Source organism: Mirounga leonina, unplaced genomic scaffold, assembly GCF_011800145.1.
Source record: "Mirounga leonina isolate KUSES-001 unplaced genomic scaffold, KU_Mleo_1.0 Mir_224, whole genome shotgun sequence".
NCBI classification, from domain to species: Eukaryota; Metazoa; Chordata; class Mammalia; order Carnivora; family Phocidae; genus Mirounga; species Mirounga leonina.
Genome location: NW_023270615.1, coordinates 9,948,686 through 9,962,498, shown reverse-complemented (window position 1 = coordinate 9,962,498; position 13,813 = coordinate 9,948,686). Strand labels below are relative to the sequence as shown.

Genomic DNA, 13,813 nt, shown 5'->3' with positions numbered 1-13,813 from the left:
AACCACAGGACACGGGGCAAAAAACAAGAAAGCTGCAAGACCACTTCAAAAAAAGGATTACAGGGCGCCTGGGTGGCTCAGTCGGTTAAGCGACTGCCTTCAGCTCAGGTCATGATGCTGGGGTCCCGGGATCGAGTCCCGCATCGGGCTCCCTGCTCGGCGGGGACCCTGCTTCTCCCTCTGACCCTCCTCCCTCTCATGCTCTCTGTCTCTCATTCTCTCTCTCTCTCTCAAATAAATAAATAAAATCTTTAAAATAAATAAATAAATAAAATAAAAAATAAATAAAAAAAGACTGCAGATATATTGAGAGATTGTACCTACATCTAACGAGGTCAAGATACCTCCTTACTTGTTATTAAAAGAGTCAATCTAGGGCGCCTGGGTGGCTCAGTCGGTTAAGCGACTGCCTTCGGCTCAGGTCATGATCCTGGAGTCCCGGGATCGAGTCCCGCATCGGGCTCCCTGCTCGGCAGGGAGTCTGCTTCTCTCTCTGACCCTCCCCCCTCTCATGCTCTCTCTCTCATTTTCTCTCTCAAATAAATAAATAAAATCTTTAAAAAAAAAAAAAAAAAGGATTACAAAGATCCAAGCTTGACGAAGGTAGAGTGTGCCTGCAGGAATGGGAATTGATTTAGACTCTAGACAGTAAAAGGAGTCACAGAGCCAATTTACTACCATGTCAATATAATAATAGTACGTAAAATAGCTGTAATTTGTTTTAATCATCTGTGTAATTGGAGACTCCAGTATTTACCAAGTCTGTCTGACCGTCGATCCCCCTTTCTGTGGTACTGCGCTGGAGTGGATGCTGGTTATAAATACTCCTAGAAATGTCTCCAGTAATTGCTGGCACATGGGATAGATTAAATGTTCTTCAGCTCAAGAATTCCACAACGAGGTTAGTAAGCCCGGGGAATCTGGGTGAGACCCCCTCTGACAGAGCAGCAGATACATTTTGGAGGCAGGCTATCCGTCACCCATGCCCTCGCAAAACGTTTTTATTTTATTTCCTATAATACCCCCCTACACCCCATCTCATCAACTGAATATAACTCAGTCTGGAGCAAACACACGTGAGGGACTGCGGGTATGGTGTCACTTTCTTTCTTTCTTAATGATGAAGAAAAGGATTTAGTCAACTTTTCCCCAGTGTCAGGAAACTAGGTCACCAAGCAAATGAGGATATATGTTTGGGGGAGAAGAAGAACTCTCCTCAGAATCCTGAAGCAAAACCCTGCCTTGTTACCCAGCCTCCCAAGAGATGCTCTCGTTTGGAGTATTAGGACCATTGAGATGACAGGTGAATCGAAGAGTGGGGTATTAGGACCATTGAGATGACAGGCGAATCGAAGAGTGGGGTCACATCCCTTCCCAGTGGTGACTGAGGCACCTGTGGAGAAAATTGGAGCTTGATAGAAGCTTCATAATATACCTGTTGGATTAGCTTCCCCTCGCCAACCCCAGCAGAAAAAGAAAAAAAAAAAAGGATTTACATCACATAGTCTGCACCTGGATTTTACTAGATGCCTTTTTTTTTTCTCTCTTTTGACAAATCGTAGCATTGCTCCTGAAGTGATTAGCTTTTCAAATGATCCTTCATATATTTTGGCATGGGCAGGAAATTAAAGTGAATTTTTCAAATACCTAACATTTTATGAGGAATAATTTAGGATTCAGCATTAATTCAGAGAACACTCACATTTTTTTCCTCCATCTTTTATTCATTTCTTCATAAATTCAAATATTCATTGAGCCAAACGCACCAGACACGGTGTTAGGGGCAGACGTTGATTCCTCCCCTCCTGGAGACCAGAGGCGAAAGGGGGAATGTGCTCTCTCTCTCTCTCAAATAAATAAGTAAATAAAATCTTTAAAAAAAATAGAAAGTTCTTTGGAGATACCCCTCTCCTTCTCGATCTTCCCTGAGGCAGTGAAGAAATTTCTTTGCTTGTAGTTCAGCTGAAACACAGACAGGCTCATTCAAGGAATTAAGAGAACAAGAAATTCCTAAAATGCAACACCATGGCAATAATGGGTGGGTGTTCAGATTACAGTGAAACAGGACCTCAGTTTCTTGCTCACACGTGCAGCCTACCTGGACATAGCCTAAGCACAGCTTCCCTTGCCTGAAGCTATGTCAGATGAATAACACGTCTGGGGACTTCTCCAGCCTCTGCAGGCCTGCTGCCCAGCTCAACCCCTTTGAGGTGCCCCCTTTGGCTCACGCACTGCATTCCCATTTGCCTTCTGAGCTGTCTTGTCTAGCTCTGTTATCCCACATGGAGTATGTGACTCCCGGGACGTGTGATCCGTGGTGAATGAACTTCTGCCAGGCTCCCGCCATCCCTCCTCCACACACCGGTCCTCTGGCGCTGGGATCTGCCAGAGTCCCAGGTTTAATTTCTTCTCTGATATACCTCAAATATACACAAAGAGTAACAAATACACTTTCTCCCAAGGCAAGATGAGAGTTGATCCTTTGTTTCATCCTCTGTGATCTGTGGAATTATCCTCCACAGTCGCCAGCTCTGTCTCCCTGTAATTTAGATGACTTGCTTGTCTTTAAGGGAAGAATTCCACCTGGGAAGTCTGTAGCTGGAAACTCCTGCTGAGTGCTCCCTGATGGCAGAGAATAGTAACCAGAAACTTGAACGTGCCCCCTGCACGTGCCCTAAACGCATCTACCCAGCCAGCCCTTTGCTCTTAGCTCATCGCGGTCCTGGGGGTTGGGGGGATTAGGTAAGTGTAATGAGGGAATTAGGAGGCAGTAATAAAATCTGAAGTCAGAATAATATTAACCTAAAATGTAATTATTTAATAGCCCGCTTTCAAGGATATAGTAATAAAGATGAAATATATAATGATGTAAAGGGGCTCATTATTTTTCTGGCCAGCCGTATTAAAAATTAGCATGTGGAAGGTCACCGAAGAACTTCAGAAGGGCCAGACTTGTTTTCTCAACAAAGGCTTGGGCCGAAATGGAAATGTCATCCTGACAGCCACTCGGAGGGCTCACGTGCTAACGTTTCGCTGTCTTCTCCTCCGTGGTTCCTCATCACGGTGGAAGAATACTTCTGTGTATTTAAGCACTTCGTCTGAGAAGAGTTGTTTTATCTTTAATTTATACACGAGTGCCTCTGGGTTGGTGCCCTAATAATGCTCACTGCGTGACTGTTCATTTCCTTTGTCATCCCTGAACTGTGACAGGAGAGAAGGCGGGGTGCCAAGGCCAAGGCCAAGCCAATGTGTGCCTTTTCCCTGCCCAGCCTCCCAAAGCCTTTCCGGTCTTAGCAGCAACACTCTCCCTAAAAGAGTTCGGGGAACCTCAGGGTCCTTTTGGCATCGTGTCATGCAGCCCCCCTCTTGTTTTTCATTGTTTTGTATCAAAATTATATGCACCAAGTTTAACAAATAGTTGTATACAGTTCGTTAGGGAAAAAGAGCAGGTCCTAGTACACCTCCCTTTACACTTCATCGTCCCCAGATGCAACCACCTTCCGCTCTTCTAGCTGATTCCTTTGGCACTTGATTCCATATCACTGCATAGCATGCTAATAGCTCTATTTCTAGATCTCTCTGGTGTAGGCATTAGCTTCCCACAGTGGAAGATGGAGATTTCGCTATGTTTTCCCCACTCCGCCCCCACCGCATTTATGCACCCTTCCCACCCCATTCCCCCTGCAACTCCAGTATGTTACATCATGCTTGTGCTTTGATCTATATTGAGTGTTTTAGTACGACCGTGTGAATACTATGTTTGCTTTTCCTCTCTGTACGACTGTTTTCCTTGTAATAAATATTACCTCATTCTTTTGTTTGCATAGCTTTCCATGTATTTGTCCTTAATGAAAGCCCAGACTCTGTACCAGTCATCTTAATTGCTTTTCCAACTGTTGAGATGCATCAGGTTCTGTTCATTTCCTTGTCTTACAGGAGTTTCCCCAAAAAGCCTTCGTACCTTCTCCAGTCTGGACTGCTTGCCCTGAGGCACACATGTTATATTGGAGTCTTTTCCCCATTCTGCAGATCCTAACCATCTCTTGTCTGTATCGGGTCCCCTGTTTCTCATAACCTATATTTTCCTTTTTGTTTTTCCTTTGGCTTACCACCTCATTTGCGGGGAACACATCCTCCAGTATCTTTCTAAGAAAAGGATTTATGAGAGGCGGAATATTCAAGGCCTCGCATGGATAAGCAAGTCTTTATTCTAACCCTGACACTTGATTGATAGGTTAGCAGACCTAGAACTCTATATTGTACATTTCTCTTTTCAAAACTGTACAGGCTTTTTGCTCCATTATCTTCAAGTTTCTGGTTACTATTGAGAAATGCAGTGCCCTTCTGATTCCTGAGCTTCTGTATCTGTCCTGTAGTTTTTCTCTAGGAGCTTATAATCTCTTCGGTTTCCCCCTTTTGTCTCAGTATTTCACGATCATATGCCTCGGGGTAGGTCTGTTTTCAGCCATCGTGTTGAACACTCAGGGATTTTCAATCTGAAAACTCATGCTTTTGAGTTTGGGGAAATTTTCTTAACTTTCTAAGAGTCCTCCCCCCTCTATTTTCTTCTTTTTGAAGCTCGTTTTATGCATATAGGATCTCCTGGATTTATCCTCCAGTTTTCTTACTTTTCTTTCTTCGTTTCTACCTGTTTGTCTGTACGAGAGAGTTCCTTCACTTTTCTCCTAATGGTTCCACTGAGTTTCTCATTTCTGTTACCGCATTCTCTGAGAATTCTTCTTTATTCACCGAGGTTCCCTTTTGTAACAATCTTTCCTTATTTCACACTTGTAATTTCTTTTCTCCATGAGGCTATCAGAATTGTGGGGGTTTGGGGGGGGTTTGCCCTGATTTTGTCTTTTCTCCCTTTTTGGTCTCATTTCATACGGGATGCCCTTTTTCTGTTTGTTCTGGTCTGCATCCTTCATGTTGGAGGTCTTCCTCCAATTTCCAGAAATCCTGGCTTGTGCCTCAACCACAGATTTGAATGGGAGAGAATACAGAGTTGCCTGGAAGCTTAAACACCTGAACGGGGCGTGTTGAGCAAGCTTTATCATCTGGTTGGACTCTCTGAGAGCAGTTCCGACATCAATATTTGTCAGTTTTTGCTGTGGAGCTGGTCAGATTTCCCTGTGCAAGATCCTTCCAGATTCTTGCTGGGGAAGGGGGATGGCTGGCTGTCAGCCTGCTGGGACCTGGGGCAGGAAAGAGGACTGGGTGTCTCAGCATCTAATAGGTACACATTCACGTCATTGCTCTCTTCTCTACACCCCCCCCCCCCCCCCCCGCCGCCACTGTATCCCTGGGTCTAGATGCCTCTGCTCTGGATCCTCATCAGAGGGGGGGAAAGAAGCCTTCCTGTGTTCTGCCGGAATGGGGCAGAGCGTCTGCCTGGCTCCGTGTCTCTTTGCGTCCCCAGTGCTGGCTTCACGATCAGTGCCTTGGGTTTTTCTCTCTCCGTTACCACCTGTTCATGTGCTTCCAGGCCCCAGAATGCTGTAGATGTTAGAGGTTAGCCTCCCCGCACCTTCTACGCATTTTAAAGGGCTAGATCTTCTTTTAACCCTTTGTTAGTTTTAGAGGGGTTGCAGGTGACTGGTCAGAAGGGATTTGTGCCAGTGGGCTCTGCTTCTTTGTCTAGAGTGGCCCCCAGACTCGCTAGGGGAGAATCCTGAGGGAGTGACTTCAGAGCAGAACTGGAACTAGGACCCCCGCTTCCTGGCTCCTTGCTCAGCGCAGTCCTTTTCAAAATAGGCAAAATCATCAGTCACGACTTCCTCCATCATGAGTGTGTGTCTGGCTGGGTGCGAATGAGTTCAGGAAGCTATTTTGCGAAGAGTTCTTTGCATTTTTGCATTGACTGTTAGGTCATCAGGAGACTGTACACTGGGACACATCGGGGGTCTTCCCAAGGCCTTCATGCTCCGCAGGCAAGCTCCTCGCCAGGGAAGGGCGAGTGGAAAATGCTGACAAGACAGCAGGGGCCGGACTTAGTTATGTTGCGTTTTTAACTTCTGGGCCTCTTCAGCCTTCCCACAAACACGTGGGAACAAATGGGGTTGCAGTCAAATGCCCAGATTGCATGGGTGTTTGTCCCGTCTGCTGTGGTGGATGCCGAGTCCCCTGTCAGGGACCCTCCAAATATACCTGTAGGTCCCTAGACGGGTCTCCTGGGTGCTCACCAGCAACTTCTGTCCCACTGAGAGCTGTCACTGCCCCACCCTGCCTCAGTGGTAACTCCGTCTGTCCCAGAGCTCTGTGGCACCTGGGGAACAGCTCCCTTGTTAGAGGGCCCAGAGCAATACTACTTGGGCTTGATGTGCTTATAGACTTTTAGTAAAACAGCTCTTCCTAGTTTACTTAAATTTCTCTTGCCTGCCCTCCCCTGCCTTTCCCCTCTCTCCCTTGTTCTCCCTCCCTCCCTCTCTCTGTCTCTCTGTTTCCCTGTCTCTCTCCCCCTCTCACCCCAGGAATCACACCTGAGTCCTTGGAATTTGCTCTCCACACCTAACTAAACATACCCTCTGGTACTGAAGACGTGATTCAGTTCATTTGCTTTCGTACTCCTGTCTAATCCCTCAGCAAATACACTTGCCCTGGGCCTGCCCACAGCCCACCAGGCCCATCTAAATCCTGCAGATGGACATCGCTTCGTCTCCGTTCTCAGGCTGGGACCCTTACCACATCTGTTAATAGTTTCTCCCGTACTTTAATTCAATATCCCCAAACATATCAGGAGGGCCTTCCAGTCACAGGCTATTCTATAAGATGCTAGGGACGATGGAAAAGATGGAAAATCTCTGCTCTTGAGAAACTATAATATTTGGGGTTTTTTTTTTAAGATTGTATTTATTTATTTGTCAGAGAGAGAGAGCACAAGCAGAGGGAAGGGCAGAGGGAGAAGGAGAAGCAGACTTCGCCGAGCAGGGAGCCCGACGCGGGGCTCGATCCCAGGACCCTGGGATCATGACCCGAGCTGAAGGCGGACACCTAACCAGCTGAGCCACTCAGATGCCCCAGACTATAATATTTGTATAAACAGATAGGCGCAGTGAGCTGGGAGAAGAGAAGGGAAGGACGACTGGCCCAGCGCCGGCTGTGAGGCCCACAGCACAGGAAGCATGCTAAAGACAGAAGCTGCACAGAAAATGTATTTCCATTTTCCGAATGCACCCTTTGAGGTGCTTAAGCATGGTTGAACTAAGAAGGGTGCCCAGGGAGGGGAATGCTATTCTATTGAAAAGTCTCATTCCAAGAAAGTGTGTGTTGCTCACGAGCTTCTAGCCCTGTTTGTAACCCTCATGAATACCTCTGACTGTTCAAGTGCAGACAGGTGCGTTGAGCTCATCGCCTCACGCTCTGTGACAGTTTCTCAGTTGCTCTCAACTGTCGCTCAGTCGCATGTGTGTGTCTGTAGTTGAGACAGATTTAAAATTCATCTCTTTGTCTCCGGGCCACAAAAACAGTTGTCAATACACAATGGGCTCCCACAGAAAGCCCCCTCAGTGTGATGTCTGGAGAGCTAGGGAGCTGGATGTTTTTATTGAAGAACACACAGCTCCCAGACGTAAGTGGGGGACGGCTCTTCTTTACCAAGATGGGAAGGTGAGTCACCTGAGTGCAGGCCTCAGAGGGAAATAATTGCATGAATTCTGGGGCATGATGAGAGCTTTATATTTTTAGAGCACTTCCCCAGTAATGTTTCGGAAGTCTTTTACTCTACCGTTATGGGAGACTTTTTTGGAAAACTGATGAGTTATAGTGTATTCATTAATTAATGCACAATTTTTACATCTTTTGTTTATGATAACAACCCAGAGAGCGCGTATTGAATATCTACTCTATACCACATAGTCTGCCATGCAATTCATAGATATTATTTTGTTCAGTGCACCTGTCAACCCTATCAGGTAGGTGCCAGTGGAGTTAGTGAAAGAAAGGGACTTACTTAGAAATAGACATGACAGGAACATCGAAAAGTCAATTATTAGGGGGCCTGGCTGGTTCATTCAGTAGAGCGTGCAATTCCTAATCTCAGGATTGTGAGTTCGAGCCCCACGTTGGGTGTAGAGATTGCTTAAAAATAAAATCTTAAAAAATATATGTATATGAAAAGTCAATTATTATTAAGGCCATTGTGTACCCACAACAAAAACATAATAATCTGGCCCCTAAAATGAACTTCTAGATACTAATGAAATTTTTTCCTCTAAAATCTATCATTCTTCAACCATTATGAATATATTTTCAGATGCATCATTTGACAGCATTCCTATTTTTGGAGCTCATGAAATGTGACCTTAGTTAATTAGGAAATGGCCCCATATCTAACAAAAAAGAACACAATTAAAATAGCAAATAGTCTAGTCCTTGGAATCATATGATACAATTTAGGCTTAGATGCATGTTTCTTGCATATTTATATGTCGCTAGAGAATCTGTAAGATGGCTTATGAAATCTCATTGCTTTGCAATGAGAAGAAGTGAGCCTGGTGTTAGTTAGAAATGTTTTCAGCCTAAATGACAGAAAACCTGTTGGTAAGCACAGAATAAATAGAACTTTCCAACCTATATGGGGAAGCCCTCAGGTGAGCCACAAAAAGATGTGTGGAGATATTTATCCCCTCAGTCTTCAGGATGGTGATGGGGGCCTAGGGCAGCTGAACCCCTAGTGTTACTCACCTCAGGTACCAGCAGTCTCCTCCAGTGTTCCCAGAGAGCTGTACAACTATTATCATGTCTTTTTTTTTTTTAATTTTATTATGTTATGTTAGTCACCATACATTACGTCATTAGTTTTTGATGTAGTGTTCCGTGATTCATTGTTTGCGTATAACACCCAGTGCTCCATGCAGAATGTGCCCTCCTCAATACCCACCACCAGGCTAACCCATCCCCCCACCCCCCTCCCCTCTAGAACCCTCAGTTTGTTTCTCAGAGTCCATCGTCTCTCATGGTTCTTCTCCCGCTCCGATTTCCCCCCCTTCATTTTTCCCTTCCTTCTCCTAATGTCCTCCATGTTATTCCTTATGTTCCACAAATAAGTGAAACCATATGATAATTGACTTTGCTTGACTTTTTTCACTTGGCATAATCTCCTCTAGTCCCATCCATGTTGATGTAAAAGTTGGGTATTCATCCTTTCTGATGGCTGAGTAATATTCCATATTATCATGTCTTCTGAGTGTCAAGACACAAAGAACATTGGGTAGCACTGGTTTAAAATATAATAAAGATATTAGCTATCCTTCTACTCTGCCATCCTCCACTTTTTGTTTTTACTTGTCGTATTTGTTGCCTCATGGTTACAGAGTGGCTGCCACAGCTCAGACATCATGTCCTGCTCAGACTCCGGGGGTCCAGTTGTGACCTGGCAACATCCCCCTAACGCGCATGGCCAGAAGGAGACCACATGACCACCTCTACCACCTCCACCCCAAGACTACTGATCTCCACCCACTACCTAAACTCAAAATTTGGGATTCTCTTAGAAAAGACAAGGAGCTGTGGCAGTTGTGCAGGCAACAGTGGGTACAGCCACTGCCAAACACAGCCTGTAAAAAAAAAAAAAAGCCAAGATTTGTGGGTTTTGGTTTTTTTTTTAATGAGACAGATATTCTGCTTCTTGAGTAATTACTTAGATTGTTTCACTAAAATACCACCCACAGGATCATTTACCCCCAAAACTAAAAGCCTCCTCTGTGGAAGTGAGCTTGAAAGAGAGCATCCTGCAGAGAAGAGAAAGTTTTGTGCGAATCTTAATCCAAGAAATGTAAGTTTTCTCAGTAGTCATTTTTGTTCTGAGACAGCAGAACAGCACTTGTGATTTGGTAGCTTTGAGTTCTAGAACTAGGTACAATTTTTTGCCATTTTTTTTCCTGTTCAGTAGTAGCTGACTACTTTTTCCATTATGGATTACATTTGCATTAGTATTTTTAATTATTCTTTAAATCTGATGAGTCTTCAGAATGTCATATGAGATATCTCAAGACTTGGACCACAGAACTCATTTTGTTTCATTTCTTAAATACTGAAATGAAAGTCATTGTGATACCATTGTGTCGCCCCACAAATTTTAGAAAATTACCTTCTCTTTGTTCAATGAAACATTTCGATATAGTTCAACCTTGGGCCAAATTCTGCTTGTTAATAACCGTGATCCCTAAGATTCGCACAGTCTCTAAAACCTGATGATTCTGTTTCTCAACTTAAAATGCCACCTTTCCTTTACTCTTAAAAAGAACCTTTTCTCAATGCGTTGATTAAAAAAAAAAAAAAAAAAAAACAGGGCGCCTGGGTGGCTCAGTTGTTAAGCGTCTGCCTTCGGCTCAGGTCATGATCCCAGGGTCCTGGGATCGAGTCCCACTTCGGGCTCCTTGCTCCGCAGGAAGCCTGCTTCTCCCTCTCCCGTTCCCCCTCCTTGTGTTCCCTCTCTCTCTGTGTCTCTCTCTGTCAAAAAATAAATAAAATCTTAAAAAAAAAAAAAAAACTTATATTTGATTTAGATTATTATGCATAATTACTTGACCTTTCCGAAATACCACAACCATCCAGGACCGGCTACATAATTTGCGGGATCCCATGCAAAATTAAAATGTGGGGTCCCTTGTTCAAAAATTATTAAGAGTGTCAAGATAGCAATAGCACTGAAGTGAGCAAGGGGCCTCTGCAGGTCACGTGCCCATGAAGCCAGCCCTGCAGCCATTTCCAGAGGGAAGATCCTTTTGATGTTTCTTCCAATAATAGTTTACTTTGGTTCAGCTATTCCGGGGGGCCCCACTGCTAAGAGTTCATGACTACAATAGTAGTTGGGGACTTCATTCTACCATCTTCACCTGAAACTCTGCATTTCACGTATATCCTGGAGCTAAATCATGCAGCTGTTAGACTTGACTTCCCACTGTGGGCATGCAGTGTTTGGTGATGGCAATTTGCAGGTGCTTTCTTCCTGCTCTGAGCATAGCAGGAAGAAGTGGGTCACATTCTTCAAGTTAAATTAAATTAAAACTTGAGATCTGATCCCCAAGGGAAAAAGACCTTGAAGAAAAATCTCTCCCCTGTTTCTCAGCTCCTGGCAGTCAGTAGAGCTCCTTCTTTCTCCCATCCCGTTTTTCAGCTCAGTGTGTCTGAGCACCTGCTTTTCATGTCAGGAGGAAATGAAATCAGTAGCAGTTTTCTTCCCAGTGCCCGTCTTTAAATTCTGTGGGGCGCCTGGGTGGCTCAGTCGGTTAAGCATCTGCCTTCAGCTCAGGTCATGATCTCAGGGTCCTGGGATCAAGTCCCACATCGGGCTCCCTGCTCAGTGGAGAGTCTACTTCTACCTCTCCCAATCCCCCCAACTTGCGGTCTCATTCTCTCTCTCTCTCTCTCACTCACTTTCTCTCTCAAATAAATAAAATCTGAACCTAAAAAAAATAAAAGCAACTGATAATAAATAAATAGAACTTGCTTCCCTTGTGCTCCTAAGTCATCACTCTTCTTGGAGACAGTCTTTAGAGCCAGGCTTGTCCAAGGCTTCCTCGACTTGCTCCTTTTGAACTTTGAATCAGATAGATGCTTATGTGTAATAATGTGTGTGGTTCCACCCCCCCCCCCATAGAGGCACTTTACAAGGACACCATGGACTCAAGTGTCTCTTAGGGTTTACGGGAGGATGGTCTGATGCCATCGAGAGAGGACCTTCAGAAAAGTAAAGAGCTAGTATTTATTCAGCACATGCAAGCATCCCGTCTTCCCAGTCTCAGACCAGGGGCGTGTCTCAGTATGCGGAGCTCTCAATAAATCGGCACCCCTGTGGAGGGTGTGAGGGGTGCTGTGGAGGGGGCTCCCCCAGATCTGTCCCAGAATAAGCTGGCCTGACTCCCGTGCTGTCCTGGAAGCTGATGGAGCTGGCATGGGGAGGCAGCCTAAGGGCTCTTCTTCCCAAGGGGGAGAGTCAAAACCCATGCCTACAACAAAAATAACCACCATGCCTAGAAGTTACAAAGAGATGATTGTTCTGTTGAAGGAAGAGTTTAATGGTGAAGGGCAGAGCAACATCACGTGGCCAGTTAGCTAGAATGCCTCGAAGCTTCCTTGTAACCCTGCCGTTCTGGGGTTTCTCTTAAGGTAACTCCCACAAGAGGAGTGCTTGATGACAACAAATACAGAGCCTCATGGGAAGAGAAAGAAACTTCTTCCACAGATAGAAACCCTCTCTTCCCTTCATTATGAACAGACCAAAACCAACCAGCATGTGTGTCGGCCTCAGATAGACCTGAGCCTTAACACCGCCCGCACTTGGCACAATGTGCTTCCTCCAAGGAAACCGTAAGACTATGTAGCCAGAACGTCCAGTCTGGACAGGTAAGCTGGCTTCGAGACTCTTGAATTAGAATGCCACTGGGCCGGCCACCAGCTACATGACTTTACCTCCCAGGCCTCAGTCTCCTCACCTGTAACAAAAGAATAATGACGTCTACCTCACAAGAGTACTGTAATGACAAGACAGGAAAATGTCTATGATGACTATCCATTCAATGCCTAAAATGTAACATATACTTAAATACCCATTTTTTAAGAAGATATCCCTTCAAATATTTTTGTCGACATATCACAAAAAGTCACCATGTGCAACTAGCAGGATCAGAGGGCACCTAGAATTCTCCTGCGTCCCTAGGGATGAACAGTTCTGTATTCTGTCTGCATTACCCCTGGACCTCCAGTTGGGAAGCTGGTTCCAACTAGGGACTGGTTCCAACCAGTGACTCTGAAGCTGTGATTTAATTTGAAAGTTCAGGGTGAAATACGAGGGAGCAGAGGGTATATGTTCTAATTGCCACCTCTGATAGACGGACAGTCTAGTTTTGAAAGACATAGCCTTTCAGCCTGAATTAATACCAATCATGGACTAGGAATGGTTTAAAGAAATTAACCCATTTCTGAATCCCTAGCACATAGCAAACATACAAAGTTTGTCCAGTAAATGAATGATGAGGTAAATGAGGTTACTCTTCAACCTTTGGATTAACCATAAAATGATACTAGAGTGCTATATATAGTAAGGATTAAAAGATCCAACCTAGTTCCTCAGTAGTTCCATACATAAGTCATCCAAATCAAAAAAATATGGATATCCGTCCTTCTCCATTAAAAAGAAAAAGGAATTAGTGTTTAAAAAGCACAAACATGGGGATATGTCCGAGAGCAGAGGAGGCAACTGAACTCTCAATGGCTAAAACAGGGACAGTTGGAGCAATAAAATAACGTAGCATTGAATTATAACCCAAAGAATAAGTATGCGTCCATACTGATATTAATATATGGCTGAATGAATGAATGGGGGAAAGGAAAAGAGACAAATCTCCAATGCAGAAGAATTCCAAATAATTTATGTAGCTACTCTGTCCTCAAAGAGGTAAAGCGTACCTCCCCATACCTTAAGTATGGGCTGCACTTGGTAGTTTATATCCAAAGAGCACAGTATGGAAAGAGAAGTAGGAGTAACCTTACAGTGTAGAAACCTGATAAACACCATCCTGGCCAGACAACCAGGGTTAACATCATCAGTGTAAGTCATGTTAACAGTATATACCCTCGATATGATGTGATGAGAATGGTACTTTACCTCTGCGATAGTCCTCCCCAAAACCTATAAATCCTGACTAACCATGAGAAACACCATTCAGGGGCGCCTGGGTGGCTCAGTTGGTTAAGCGTCTGCCTTTGGCTCAAGTCATAATCCTAGGGTCCTGGGATCAAGCCCTGTGTCAGGCTCCCTGCTCAGTGGGGAGTCTCTTCCCTCTCCCACTCCCCCTGCTCGCCTGCTCTCTCT

The 13,813-nt window shown here is 44.7% G+C and overlaps 1 protein-coding gene across 7 annotated transcripts in view; it reads left to right on the top strand.

Annotated features, from left to right (window-relative positions):
- PIP5K1B (phosphatidylinositol-4-phosphate 5-kinase type 1 beta) overlaps window positions 1-13,813 on the top strand; it is a 305,430-nt gene that overhangs the window by 244,961 nt on the left and 46,656 nt on the right. The gene's annotated exons all lie outside the window — the stretch shown is intronic.